Genomic DNA, 13544 nt, shown 5'->3' with positions numbered 1-13544 from the left:
AGTTGAAATTTTTCAAAAATTCTTAGTTTTGTGCGCTTTTTGGACGATTTGCCACGTTTTTCGATTTTTCGAAATTTTTGGAAAAAATTGAAATTTCTCAAAGGGGTACCCCTTTGAGAATTTTCAAAAATTTTCGAAATTTTAAAAAAATTAAAAACGACTGCAAATGGCGCGAAACGCGAAGAAAACTAAGAATTTTCGAAAAAATTTGAATTCAGCTAAGACAGGTGAGGCACAGCCCTAAACAAGCAGACAAGACTTGGGACAATAACTTCTCAACACTTGGGACAAGTGACTTCTCAAGACTTGGGACAAGAACTTCTCAAGACTTGGGACAAGAACTTCTCAAGACTTGGGACGAGTGACTTCTCAAGACTTGGGACAAGTGACTTCTCAAGACTTGGGTGTCTAGTCCTGATAGGGCTGGGACAGGTCAAATTTAGAAGGAAAAATTTTCAAATTTTTCGAAAAATGAAAAAACGCTGCAAACCTTCTGAAATGCGCACAAAACCAAAAATTTTCGGAAAATTCGGAAAAAAATTAAAAGTTGAAATTTTTCAAAAATTCTTAGTTTTGTGCGCTTTTTGGACGATTTGCCACGTTTTTCGATTTTTCGAAATTTTTGGAAAAAATTGAAATTTCTCAAAGGGGTACCCCTTTGAGAATTTTCAAAAATTTTCGAAATTTTAAAAAAATTAAAAACGACTGCAAATGGCGCGAAACGCGAAGAAAACTAAGAATTTTCGAAAAAATTTGAATTCAGCTAAGACAGGTGAGGCACAGCCCTAAACAAGCAGACAAGACTTGGGACAATAACTTCTCAACACTTGGGACAAGTGACTTCTCAAGACTTGGGACAAGAACTTCTCAAGACTTGGGACAAGAACTTCTCAAGACTTGGGACGAGTGACTTCTCAAGACTTGGGACAAGTGACTTCTCAAGACTTGGGTGTCTAGTCCTGATAGGGCTGGGACAGGTCAAATTTAGAAGGAAAAATTTTCAAATTTTTCGAAAAATGAAAAAACGCTGCAAACCTTCTGAAATGCGCACAAAACCAAAAATTTTCGGAAAATTCGGAAAAAAATTAAAAGTTGAAATTTTTCAAAAATTCTTAGTTTTGTGCGCTTTTTGGACGATTTGCCACGTTTTTCGATTTTTCGAAAAAATTGAAATTTCTCAAAGGGGTACCCCTTTGAGAATTTTCAAAATGTTTCGAAATTTTAAAAAAATTAAAAACGACTGCAAATGGCGTGAAACGCGAAGAAAACTAAGAATTTTCGAAAAAATTTGAATTCTGCTAAGACGGGTGAGGCACAGCCCTAAACAAGCAGACAAGACTTGGGACAATAACTTCTCAAGACTTGGGACAAGGACTTCTCAACACTTGGGACAAGAACTTCTCAAGACTTGGGACAAGAACTTCTCAAGACTTGGGACAAGAACTTCTCAAGACTTGGGACGAGTGACTTCTCAAGACTTAGGACAAGTGACTTCTCAAGACTTGGGACAAGAACTTCTCAAGACTTGGGACAAGTGACTTCTCAACACTTGGGACAAGAACTTCTTAAGACTTGGGACGAGTGACTTCTCAAGACTTGGGACGAGTGACTTCTCAAGACTTGGGACAAGTGACTTCTCAAGACTTGGGACAAGAACTTCTCAAGACTTGGGACAAGGACTTCTCAAGACTTGGGACAAGTGACTTCTCAAGACTTGGGAGTCTAGTCCTGATAAGGATGGGACAGGTCAAATTTAGAAGGAAAAATTTTCAATTTTTTTGAAAAATCAAAAAACGATGCAAACCTTCTGAAATGCGCACAAAACCAAAAATTTTCTGAAAATTCGGAAAAAAATTAAAAGTTGAAATTTTTCAAAAATTCTTAGTTTTGTGCGCTTTTTGGACGATTTGCCACGTTTTTCAATTTTTCGAAATTTTTCGAAAAAATTGAAATTTCTCAAAGGGGTACCCCTTTGAGAATTGTCAAAAATTTTCGAAATTTTAAAAAAATTAAAAACGACTGCAAATGGCGCGAAACGCGAAGAAAACTAAGAATTTTCGAAAAAATTTGAATTCAGCTAAGACAGGTGAGGCACAGCCCTAAACAAGCAGACAAGACTTGGGACAATAACTTCTCAAGACTTAGGACGAGTGACTTGTCAAGACTTGGGACAAGAACTTCTCAAGACTTGGGACAAGAACTTCTCAAAACTTGGGACGAGTGACTTCTCAAGACTTGGGACAAGAACTTCTCAAGACTTGGGACAAGTGACTTCTCAAGACTTGGGAGTCTAGTCCTGATAAGGATGGGACAGGTCAAATTTAGAAGGAAAAATTTTCAAATTTTTCGAAAAATGAAAAAACGCTGCAAACCTTCTGAAATGCGCACAAAACCAAAAATTTTCGGAAAAGTTGGAAAAAAATTAAAACTTGAAAATTTTCAAAAATTCTTAGTTTTGTGCGCTTTTTGGACGATTTGCCACGTTTTTCGATTTTTCGAAAAAATTGAAATTTCTCAAAGGGGTACCCCTTTGAGAATTTTCAAAATTTTTCGAAATTTTAAAAAAATTAAAAACGACTGCAAATGGCGTGAAACGCGAAGAAAACTAAGAATTTTCGAAAAAAATTGAATTCAGCTAAGACAGGTGAGGCACAGCCCTAAACAAGCAGACAAGACTTGGGACAAGGACTTCTCAAGACTTGGGACAAGAACTTCTCAAGACTTGGGACAAGAACTTCTCAAGACTTGGGACGAGTGACTTCTCAAGACTTAGGACAAGTGACTTCTCAAGACTTGGGACAAGAACTTCTCAGGACTTGGGACAAGTGAATTCTCAACACTTGGGACAAGAACTTCTTAAGACTTGGGGCGAGTGACTTCTCAAGACTTGGGACGAGTGACTTCTCAAGACTTGGGACAAGTGACTTCTCAAGACTTGGGACAAGAACTTCTCAAGACTTGGGACAAGGACTTCTCAAGACTTGGGACAAGTGACTTCTCAAGACTTGGGAGTCTAGTCCTGATAAGGATGGGACAGGTCAAATTTAGAAGGAAAAATTTTCAAATTTTTCGAAAAATCAAAAAACGCTGCAAACCTTCTGAAATGCGCACAAAACCAAAAATTTTCTGAAAATTCGGAAAAAAATTAAAAGTTGAAATTTTTCAAAAATTCTTAGTTTTGTGCGCTTTTTGGACGATTTGCCACGTTTTTCAATTTTTCGAAATTTTTCGAAAAAATTGAAATTTCTCAAAGGGGTACCCCTTTGAGAATTGTCAAAAATTTTCGAAATTTTAAAAAAATTAAAAACGACTGCAAATGGCGCGAAACGCGAAGAAAACTAAGAATTTTCGAAAAAAATTGAATTCAGCTAAGACTGGTGAGGCACAGCCCTAAACAAGCAGACAAGACTTGGGACAATAACTTCTCAAGACTTGGGACGAGTGACTTGTCAAGACTTGGGACAAGAACTTCTCAAGACTTGGGACAAGAACTTCTCAAAACTTGGGACGAGTGACTTCTCAAGACTTAGGACAAGTGACTTCTCAAGACTTGGGACAAGAACTTCTCAAGACTTGGGACAAGTGACTTCTCAACACTTGGGACAAGAACTTCTTAAGACTTGGGACGAGTGACTTCTCAAGACTTGGGACGAGTGACTTCTCAAGACTTGGGACAAGTGACTTCTCAAGACTTGGGACAAGAACTTCTCAAGACTTGGGACAAGGACTTCTCAAGACTTGGGACAAGTGACTTCTCAAGACTTGGGAGTCTAGTCCTGATAAGGATGGGACAGGTCAAATTTAGAAGGAAAAATTTTCAAATTTTTCGAAAAATCAAAAAACGATGCAAACCTTCTGAAATGCGCACAAAACCAAAAATTTTCTGAAAATTCGGAAAAAAATTAAAAGTTGAAATTTTTCAAAAATTCTTAGTTTTGTGCGCTTTTTGGACGATTTGCCACGTTTTTCAATTTTTCGAAATTTTTCGAAAAAATTGAAATTTCTCAAAGGGGTACCCCTTTGAGAATTGTCAAAAATTTTCGAAATTTTAAAAAAATTAAAAACGACTGCAAATGGCGCGAAACGCGAAGAAAACTAAGAATTTTCGAAAAAATTTGAATTCAGCTAAGACAGGTGAGGCACAGCCCTAAACAAGCAGACAAGACTTGGGACAATAACTTCTCAAGACTTAGGACGAGTGACTTGTCAAGACTTGGGACAAGAACTTCTCAAGACTTGGGACAAGAACTTCTCAAAACTTGGGACGAGTGACTTCTCAAGACTTGGGACAAGAACTTCTCAAGACTTGGGACAAGTGACTTCTCAAGACTTGGGAGTCTAGTCCTGATAAGGATGGGACAGGTCAAATTTAGAAGGAAAAATTTTCAAATTTTTCGAAAAATCAAAAAACGCTGCAAACCTTCTGAAATGCGCACAAAACCAAAAATTTTCTGAAAATTCGGAAAAAAATTAAAAGTTTAAATTTTTCAAAAATTCTTAGTTTTGTGCGCTTTTTGGACGATTTGCCACGTTTTTCGATTTTTCGAAATTTTTGGAAAAAATTGAAATTTCTCAAAGGGGTACCCCTTTGAGAATTTTCAAAAATTTTCGAAATTTTAAAAAAATTAAAAACGACTGCAAATGGCGCGAAACGCGAAGAAAACTAAGAATTTTCGAAAAAATTTGAATTCAGCTAAGACAGGTGAGGCACAGCCCTAAACAAGCAGACAAGACTTGGGACAATAACTTCTCAAGACTTGGGACGAGTGACTTGTCAAGACTTGGGACAAGAACTTCTCAAGACTTGGGACAAGAACTTCTCAAAACTTGGGACGAGTGACTTCTCAAGACTTGCGACAAGAACTTCTCAAGACTTGGGACAAGTGACTTCTCAAGACTTGGGACAAGAACTTCTCAAGACTTGGGACAAGAACTTCTCAAGACTTGGGACGAGTGACTTCTCAAGACTTGGGACAAGTGACTTCTCAAGACTTGGGTGTCTAGTCCTGATAGGGATGGGACAGGTCAAATTTAGAAGGAAAAATTTTCAAATTTTTCGAAAAATCAAAAAACGCTGCAAACCTTCTGAAATGCGCACAAAACCAAAAATTTTCGGAAAATTTGGAAAAAAATTAAAACTTGAAAATTTTCAAAAATTCTTAGTTTTGTGCGCTTTTTGGACGATTTGCCACGTTTTTCAATTTTTCGAAAAAATTGAAATTTCTCAAAGGGGTACCCCTTTGAGAATTTTCAAAATTTTTCGAAATTTTAAAAAAATTAAAAACGACTGCAAATGGCGTGAAACGCGAAGAAAACTAAGAATTTTCGAAAAAATTTGAATTCAGCTAAGACAGGTGAGGCACAGCCCTAAACAAGCAGACAAGACTTGGGACAATAACTTCTCAAGAATTGGGACAAGGACTTCTCAAGTCTTGGGACAAGAACTTCTCAAGACTTGGGACAAGTGACTTCTCAAGACTTGGGACAAGAACTTCTCAAGACTTGGGACAAGGACTTCTCAAGACTTGGGACGAGTGACTTCTCAAGACTTGGGACAAGAACTTCTCAAGACTTGGGACAAGTGACTTCTCAAGACTTGGGACAAGTGACTTCTCAAGACTTGGGACAAGAACTTCTCAAGACTTGGGACAAGTGACTTCTCAAGACTTGGGACAAGAACTTCTCAAGACTTGGGACAAGTGACTTCTCAAGACTTGGGACAAGAACTTCTCAAGACTTGGGACAAGTGACTTCTCAAGACTTGGGACAAGAACTTCTCAAGACTTGGGACGAGTGACTTCTCAAGACTTGGGACGAGTGACTTCTCAAGACTTGGGACAAGTGACTTCTCAAGACTTGGGAGTCTAGTCCTGATAGGGATGGGACAGGTCAAATTTAGAAGGAAAAATTTTCAAATTTTTCGAAAAATCAAAAAACGCTGCAAATCTTCTGAAATGCGCACAAAACCAAAAATTTTCGGAAAATTCGGAAAAAAATTAAAAGTTGAAATTTTTCAAAAATTCTTAGTTTTGTGCGCTTTTTGGACGATTCGCCACGTTTTTCGATTTTTCGAAATTTTTCGAAAAAATTGAAGTTTCTCAAAGGGGTACCCCTTTGAGAATTTTCAAAAATTTTCGTAATTTTAAAAAAATTGAAAACGACTGCAAATGGCGTGAAACGCGAATAAAACTAAGAATTTTCAAAAAAAATTTCAATTCAGCTAAGACAGGTGAGGCACAGTCCTAAACAAGCAGACAAGACTTGGGACAATAACTTCTCAAGACTTGGGACGAGTGACTTCTCAAGACTTGGGACAAGTGACTTCTCAAGACTTGGGACAAGGACTTCTCAAGACTTGGGACAAGTGACTTCTCAAGACTTGGGACAAGAACTTCTCAAGACTTGGGACGAGTGACTTCTCAAGACTTGGAACGAGTGACTTCTCAAGACTTGGGACAAGAACTTCTCAAGACTTGGGACGAGTGACTTCTCAAGACTTGGAACGAGTGACTTCTCAAGACTTGGGACAAGTGACTTCTCAAGACTTGGGACAAGAACTTCTCAAGACTTGGGACGAGTGACTTCTCAAGATTTGGGAGTCTAGTCCTGATAGGGATGGGGCAGGTCAAATTTAGAAGGAAAATTTTTTGGAATTTTTCGAAAAATCAAAAAACGCTGCAAACCTTCTGAAATGCGCACAAAACTAAAAATTTTCGGAAAATTCGGAAAAAAATTAAAAGTTGAAAATTTTCAAAAATTCTTACTTTTGTTCGATTTGCCACGTCATTGCTAAAATAAACCTCATTGCTAAAATAAACCTCTTCCTTGTATTAAAAGTGGTGGTGTCTTGTGTGAATCTCGTACATCATTGTCAAAAGAAACCTCTGCCTTGTATTGAAAGTGGTAGTGTCTTGTGTGAATCACGCACGTCATTGCTAAAAGAAACCCCTGCCTTATCTTGGAAGAGGTAATCTCGTGTGTGAATCTTGTACGTAATTGCCAAAACAAACCTCTGCCTTGTATTAAAAGTGGTAGTGTCTCGGTTGAATCACGCACGTCATTGCTAAAAGAAACCCCTGCCTTGTCTTGGAAGTGGTAGGTCTGTGTCATGACCTTGACCTAACAGTGACATCAATGTTACAAGAGAATAATCACTCTGATAACTGATGAAGATGTGAGGGCGAAATAATGTACAACAGTGGTCCCCAACGCGGTGCCCGCGTTGATACGGAAAGAGGTTATACTGAATAATAAAGGCCGTTCAACCATGAACATTATAAAATCAAAGCACAGTTCTCTACGTACCAATGGCCATCTTGACGATTGCGAGCAGCAACATCATCCTACTCTCCCAAATTTGAAAAACTGGCCGCTGAAATGCAGTGCCAAACATCACACTAACTTCCCACTTGAGTAATAATAATTGTACTTATAAAAGTACGTATTTTTGATTGCGTGGTTTCTTGTATCAATAAACGTCGTGTTGTTTTGTGTATTATTTGGTGTCCATATCTTATTTGTCCAGAGAAAAGAAAATTTGGCTTTGTTAATTGGTTGGCGCCCGCCACGATCTCATAAACTCTGAAATGTGCCCTTGGGCAAAAAAAGGTTGGGGACCACTGACGTAAGGCAATATATGCCAAACATTACCATCAGTGCGTTTGGTGTAATCACGCACGTCTGCTGATATCGAAGTTTCAACGTTCCTACGTGCGGACATCCGTATATCCCATGTACACATAAGATCGAGATTAAATACATTTCTTTTGTACATTCATGTATGTCTGATGGTACTCATGTTGATATGGGTTGCCATTATCCACACATTGAAGGCAGATTCAGATTTATTTATGACGGATTTTGCTCGACTGTCTTAACTACCACGCACCGTGGGACATAGCCGCAGAGCTCGACCGTCCATGTACGACGCAGTGCGAAGAATGAAACAATAAGAGAAGGGGGGGGAACTCCAAATTAAAATATAAATAAACATCAGCAGCTTACCGTGTCTCGTTTGTGTGCGGTAGTTGGCTGCCTGAGTCAAAGTCACACGGTGCGTGATATCTGACTGGCTAACTTCTTCGGTGCGTGTTACTTTCCGCGTTGCCTGACAGCACAAGTCCCTCGGCGATACCGACTACATAAGAATAAAATTAAGAATATATATACGCATGTGTATATAAATATGGATATATATTTTTGAGAGAATAAGAAATTTTGGTAGAATCAAAAAAGAGTAAAAACATAATATAATAAGAAATCACATAAAGTACGTTGCCGTGGCTTCTGTGTGCGCGCGCGAGTGCGGTGCATGCTACTTGGTCGGTCGAGTTCCGAGTCAATGTCCGGCGGTGCGTCGTAGTCAGCAGGTCCCGTTCTGAGGCAAAGTCAGACGGCGCGCGGTAGTTTTCTGTTTTGCTTGGCACCACAAACCCCTCGGCGATACCGACTTGGTAAGAATAAAAAATAACAATATATATGCATACATACATTTTTATGTACGTATTTATATATTTTTTTAAAATAAGTGTTAGTGAAGGCACGACCGGCGATTGCTGATTTACGGGTGGCTGAGAACGCAGTGCCGCGAGCGAGGCAGGCCTCGAAGAGGGGACAGATACAATGGTCGGCCGGTCGCCGGGAACTCTTTCGCGGGAAAGGCCCCATGGGCAGCCCGGCCGAGACCGTGAGAAGCAGAGATTGGGTGCTGCACAGACGGAGTCTCGCATGGACTGGGTGTCATTCAACGTTTCTGGTAGGTATAGAATGGGAAAAATTTCGACATTTTCATAAATTTTCATATTTTTTTTGAAAAAACTAAAATTGCTGGAAATTGTCAAAAAAAAACACAAAACCCAAAAATTTTGAAATTTTTCAAATTTTTTTTAAGTTTACATTTTCCTAATTCTTTAAGCTTTCTGCGTCCTTTCAAAGTAAAGAACTATATTGAGGAGACTTTATGGCCTTACAATTTAATGACATTGCACATTAAACAACAAAGGTCCTAATACAGATCCTTGAAAGATACCAGACAATAAATCAAAAGGAAATGACAAAACTCCAGAATAACGTACTTGCGAATGTCTGCTGGTTAGGTAACTAAGAAATCAATCATATAACCAGCAGACAGTTCATAGTCACCAAGTTTGTGCAAACGTAAGACATGCGAAACAACACTGATAAATGTCAAATCACAATTTATAATAAGATGATAAAATATAAAATATTTAAAATATCATTTCACGTTCCGCATCGAATGATCGATTTAGAAATTGGAACGTCTCTTACGACATGTTTCGGTTATATTTAACCGTCTTCAGGTATAAATTAGATTGGTAAATTTAAAACTCGAATTACAATCCTTTACAATGTTATGCAGTTTATGGAAGATGTTCATATCAGAATTACTCTTATATATTAGAACGAAGGTATTGTTTTTTATATGGCGTGGTTCATCTGATGTTCATTATTAGTCTGTAAAGCAATGATTTAAAGAAAACATTAATAAATATGGAGTAATATAGAAAACAAAATGATGGAAGTAAATAAATGATAAAATCAACATAAAAGGCATCAGCTTGAGACTGGGAACAAGCGAAAGGGGAAAATAAATCCAAAAACGTAACCAGATTAGAAGTGGTGGATTTGGATTTACTAAAACCATGTTGACATGGGATTCATTTAGAATTAAAATAATAAGAAACATGGTATGTACAATAATTTCAAATACTTCGGAAACATTATTAATTATGGTAGTAGGTCTATAGTTTATAACAGAAACAGTTTTGTCTTCTTTTTTGAAAACTGGAACAATAGCTGCTTGTTTCCACAAAGTGGGAAATTGTTGCTGAGAGAAGCTAAAATTGAAAATAAATTTAAGAATAGTAGCAAGGATTTCAGAACCCTTAATAATAACACTTGGTATACCATCTAGTGCAACGCTTTATAGCATTACGAATATGTCTGCGTTTGCGGGTAATATTTTCTTTGCGATATGGGAATGAAATAAAAGTAACGAAATGGATATATGGCTTTTATTTAGCACAACAAATATACAGCCACCTACAGATGCACCCGATGCACCCTAGTCAAACAATATCTATGCCACTGAACTGGTAGCTAGCTAAGAACACAGACAAGCCAAATCAACTCATCCACATGAGAAAGTACCCTGCTTTGGACGCAACCAAACCCAACAAACCTAAGTTACTAAGGACGTATGCTGTTACGGACACAGCCTAGCCCAACCAACCTGAAGCGGATTAGACGAACGAATGAAGACAACTGTGGACGCAGCCTAGCCCAACTAAATAAAGCGTATGCAGTAGTATCCCGTTTCGGACGCAGCCATCTCCCAGTAATCTGTTTCGTACGCGGTTTACGGAAAATAACTCTGCTTCGAGCAAAGCCTTGCCTAACCAACATATGTTCGTAGTGAGGTCGGTGAATGGTGGTGACCTGTCAAGTATGTGTAAGAAGCCTCCTGAGCATAGAGCACAGCCAAACTAAATTATGCCCATAACAGAGCAGATCGCTGCAGAAAAAATCGTGTATATTGAAATTAAACAAAATTTTTGTTTTGAATCGTTTAATTCATTTGCAACTTACATTTATTGAATACAGGGTAGTGGTATGAGAAGTAAGATACATATGGCTTTGAAATTATTTGAATACCTCTTGCAAATGTCAAATCTATACAAGTTTTCCCTTGCGTGGTTGGTTTGTCCAAATTATTCACTAGTTCAAGTTTAAAGAATTTCTGAAGGTACGCACATCACAGTTCTAAATTTTCGTCACTATTATATTCTAGTTCGAATGTTCGAACGTTTTCACGTCAAAAAGTATGGCCAAACATATCTGGAACTGAGCACGTAACCTGCGACGGACGTAGCCTACTCCAACCAATCTATGCAATTGAGCCTGTATCCTGCTTAGAACGCAGCCAACTATCAGAAAATTAAACACGCTAGGATGTAGCTCGCTTGCCTCGCAAAAATTACTGATAGCCTTAACCTGCTTCAGATGCAGCCTTGACCAACATACGACTCCCACGTACTTGATGCAGCCTCGGCTAAAGAACCTATTCACGCTTTGGACGCACACTAAAGTAAACAACCTATGCCAATCAGGTGGTAGCCTGTTTTAGACACAGCATAGCCCAATCACCCAATACACTCGAGAAAGTACCTTGCTGTGGACGTAGCCTAGCCACACCAACCTATGCCTCTAAGAATGTAGCATTTTAGGGAGTTGTCATCAGACCTCACTTTATCATAACTACATATCAACTGTATGATACTACAATTTTAAATTCAGTTTTACTTAATTGCATCTTTCCTTCTGTATCTTTATCAGTTGTATTGTACTATAAATCATCTTGTATCTTCTTAAATAAGTTGCCTGTCTGCTTCCTCGCACAAACAAGAAGCAATGACAATACAAACACATTTACAGATCACTTAATGTTACTGCTACAGTGCGCCGGCCATGCATAAGCAACAGAAGGAACCCATCACCAGTAGAAGGAAGAATTAGAACTTTGTTAGTCGGTTAATAGACACACAATATCTTTAAGAGTGATCTGTTAATGTGTATGTAAGCATCATCTGTTGCATTTATGGCTTCCCATCTCATGAACATAATGTACTACTTCAACTTTAATAAGTGTTTGCCAGAAATGTTTTAACGCTTAAAGATTACCATAGTAAAGTGAACAAGTTAAATAAATTTCTTTATTTTTCTTCTGTCTAAATTAAATGTTAAGAATTAATTTAATTCAATTTTTCTGTATTTGAAACAATTTATTATATTTCAAAATTTCATGTGCTCTTAAACATTCTTTTCTGTGCTTCCGTGCACTCCAGTTCTTCTTAAATCACTTTCTTTCAATCATTCTTGTGACAGACTTCCTAAGATATCAATTATAGTGAGCAATTAGCCAGCTACGGACGCAGCATAGCAAAGGACACTGCCTAGTCCTATCGTAATATCCACGTTACAAATTATCCTCCTCTGGACGAAGCCTGACACAACAAACCTATGCAAGTAAGGCAGTAAGCTGCTATGGACGCGGCCTTCAACACAGTCGATCTCTTCGGACAGAGCCTTGTCAACCCAACCTGTGATTTATTCAGCCACTAGGAATCTATGTACGCAACCCAGACTGACCAATGTTTGCCTGTGGTCTTGTTGCCTTCTACGGCCACAGCTGGGCCAAACTAAGCACGTGAAAAGATTTATTGCTACCGCAGCAACCTAGGATTAATAACAAAGGTGGCCTATTTCAGATACAAAGTAGGCAAGCAAACATAAACCTAACTGGTACAGCACTGCACATGCAGCATTACCAAACAAACCCATACAACTGACAAGGCACACGGCTACAGACGCAGCCTAGGCTAAGCAAGATATTCACGTCAACCAGTCGCCTGGCACGGACGAAGCATCGCCCAACAAAACTATACATGTCGACCACTAGCCTGATGGCCAGCTACTGACGCACTCTAACCCAGACTTCTTAAGCTCTGCAGATGCGGGATAGCCGAACGAAAGTGTGTACCTGAGATCGTAGCGCACCCTCAACAATTCATGCAAGTGAGCCAGCATCCTGCTACCTATTCACGCAGAGCACGTACCTTGCTGTTTCTATAACCTACAGAACATGATGTATCACCATTTTCTTTTAGCCTGATTCGAACGCAGCTACTCCTAGTAAATCCAAGCTATCCTCCAAGAGCTGAAAATCTCAAAGACGCAGCATACGCAAACTACACAGTGACCCTTTTCGGGTGGCCTGATTCAAACGAATCCACAATAAAAACATACATATGCTAGTGAACATTTCGGTAGAGGTGGCGTGACATGTGAGAAAGTAGGTGTGCCTCTTCGCAAGCAGAAAAGACTAAAGGCTGATGGATACATGCCTACGCTTCCGACCTCCTTGTCATAGTAGAGTAGTAGTAAACTATGTCTTATGCAGGAAATGTCTGAGAAGTGTTCGCCAAAAAACAAAATTGACAGCACAATCTTCCACGTGCCTCATGGTGGTGGTCCAGGGGGCAAGTAAACAGAGCGAAATGCACAATGCAACCAATTTGCTTCCATCCATATCTCTGCTTCTTAAAATAAATTAAAAAATAAGTCACTCTCCTTGAGGCTGACACTTGCCGTGGTGAGCCTCGTGGTCAACCAAACTCAAATACTTTACCTACTCAGAGTGTGTCATACTCTACATTTAATGGGGCTACACGCAATCTGCCTACATCTTTGACCGTTCTAAACAGCCAACAGAGGGCACATGTCAATGTCTGATTTCAAATCAGAATGAAATTTCAAAATTCCTTTGCGTTCGTCGGACTCCGTTAGAGACAATAATAACTCTAAATGATCGAAAAAATCAACTACCTTTGCACGTTGCACCAAGTACTGCACCATACGCCATTCAAAGTAAGCTAATGAACGATACCGCAACACACGCACAAAGAGCCCTTCGCTTCGAGTCCCCTCCAGAACAGGCCGCGTCCACTGGTACGTGTCCGATGTGC

General features: G+C 38.9%; 1 protein-coding gene across 3 annotated transcripts in view; it reads right to left on the bottom strand.

The window, feature by feature from the left end:
• The window catches only part of LOC147875256 (uncharacterized), a 40424-nt gene that overhangs the window by 20189 nt on the left and 6691 nt on the right, over positions 1 to 13544 (bottom strand). For all 3 annotated transcript variants that reach the window (XM_087346704.1, XM_087346708.1, XM_087346711.1), the window contains 2 exons: positions 13405 to 13543; positions 8005 to 8137 (listed from right to left, as the gene is read on the bottom strand). The gene's annotated coding sequence lies outside the window, so the exon portion shown is untranslated. The remainder of the gene's footprint in view (positions 1 to 8004; positions 8138 to 13404; position 13544) is intronic.

This window comes from Zootermopsis nevadensis, unplaced genomic scaffold (assembly GCF_977971745.1).
Source record: "Zootermopsis nevadensis isolate Lab colony 2312 unplaced genomic scaffold, Znev_1.0 Znev_ptg000001l, whole genome shotgun sequence".
Classification (NCBI taxonomy): Eukaryota; Metazoa; Arthropoda; class Insecta; order Blattodea; family Termopsidae; genus Zootermopsis; species Zootermopsis nevadensis.
Note: the sequence above shows the minus strand (reverse complement) of the source record. Positions and strands in the feature narration are given on the sequence as shown.